The 1,870-nt window shown below is 36.0% G+C and overlaps 1 protein-coding gene across 3 annotated transcripts in view; it reads right to left on the bottom strand.

Annotated features, from left to right (window-relative positions):
- Positions 1-1,870, bottom strand: part of LOC112157183 (B-cell receptor CD22) — an 821,740-nt gene that overhangs the window by 771,329 nt on the left and 48,541 nt on the right. The gene's annotated exons all lie outside the window — the stretch shown is intronic.

Raw genomic sequence — 1,870 nt, 5'->3', positions numbered from 1 at the left:
TTTGAGTTTGGAAACCTTAAAACGTTTGAAGCTGAAAATAATTAAGTTTATTTTAGAATAGCAAAAATTTTGGCCAAACAGCACCATTTTTTTTCAATTTGTTTAATTTGAGTTTCAAATCTCTGTCCTCGGTTTGGCTCCAGATCAGCTTCTCCTCTTGATGAATTATCAGAACAAAGGTCTTTATCCCACTGTGGTTACCTGGGCGGAGTTACATCCAACTTTTGTGGACATTTTATTGCCTAAAGCACTTTTACACTCTTGTAATCCACAGGGATCAGTGTGGGATTAAGTAGTTAAAACAGCTTCAGCTCCTCCGGACAAGTTTCCACAGGTTTGGGAATGTTTATGAGAGTTTTAGTCTCTTCTTCTTGGAGATTATTTATAAGCTCAGACTCTGATGTTGGATGAGAAGATCTGACTCACAGTTTTTGCTATATTTCATCCCAAAAATGTTCTTTTGGTCCGGTTGTTCACGCTGCAGCTGGAGGAGGTTTTTTAAACTGTTGGGAGCATGAAAATGTCAGGAAGCTCCTGATGAAACGCTTCCTTGAAGCTGTTTTCCTGCCAAACGCCGATCCCTCCGTCCGGCTGTCAGAGCTGTGGTTTGCTTCTCTGAACCTCCTCAGCCTCTGACAGCAGCGTCACACCTTTCTCTTCCTCGTCGTCTCCGTCTTCATCCACTGACGGTGAAATACTTTCTGACTGGAAGCAAATCTGACTATTTTAGTGAATACTTTTTGCTGTTTAAAGTGTTTATTTTAAATTATCTTAAAAATTATGTCTTGTGTTTATTTTAAATTGGCATTTACTCTTCTAATCATCACTACTGACTTATTGTTTGTTTTGTTCAAAGCATGTAAACAAAACAGGTTTAGACAGCCCGCCCCTCCCCCCTCCTCTTTCATGGGAAGTTTGAATTCTACCCGGCAACAGATCGCTCCACCTTTACTCACCTTCACAGGAGTTTGAAATCCTAAAAAGTCAAAGTAAATTTTGTAAATGAAGAGTTGATGTCTAATAGGGGTGTGTATTGGCAAGAGTCTGGTGATATAATGTGTATCGCGATACGTTTCTCACGATACGTATTGTTAGAAGCGTATCGTGATGAGTATCACAATACGTATCACGATACGTATCACGATACGTATCACGATATATCCCAAGACTACCTGAACAAATTTTTTCTTTTTATATTTTTTTTTAGAATATGACTTAAAAAAAATATTTTAATAAAACAGTAAACTTCAGGATTACAACATTAAGCACTGCAACTATCTCATATATAAGTTGCTTTCACCACAAATTCAAAGTGCTTTTATTTTGGTAAATTAAGAATTATTTGTTCTTAAAAGGAATGGTGTGATTTCCACAACAATATTTTTTTCAGTAAATAAAACCCAGAATGAATGTGCCTTAACCAGTGAGGTTCTGATACACATATTTAGACTTTCTATATTAATTATTGTGGGTTTATGTTTAAGAAAGTGGGAAAATGTCGCGTTTCACCAGTAAATATTCACAGTCTAAGTTCAACGCAGCTGACAAGAAAACTCTGATGTCCCAGCATTCTAGCAGCATTTAAACACATCACTTACAGACAAATTTTGGAGACGTGAAAAGAATGTCGCATCAGATTTCTGCGTAAATGTGGAGGTTTTTTTGTGCGTAACATGTGATTTTTAAAGATTTTTGTTTATAGTTGGTTTCAAACTGTGGTCATTTTAATTTGTGCATTTGTAAATTGTATTTTTTTAATTTAATCATTTTTGCACTTAAGCGCAGAATGTATTGCATGAGTTACAAATCAAGAATTACACATAAATTGGGGTGAGTCTATTTTCTCTCCATAAATGATAAACGCTGCTCA

Source organism: Oryzias melastigma, linkage group LG1 (assembly GCF_002922805.2).
Source record: "Oryzias melastigma strain HK-1 linkage group LG1, ASM292280v2, whole genome shotgun sequence".
Taxonomy (NCBI): Eukaryota; Metazoa; Chordata; class Actinopteri; order Beloniformes; family Adrianichthyidae; genus Oryzias; species Oryzias melastigma.
This window is presented reverse-complemented; position numbering and strand designations above follow the sequence as displayed.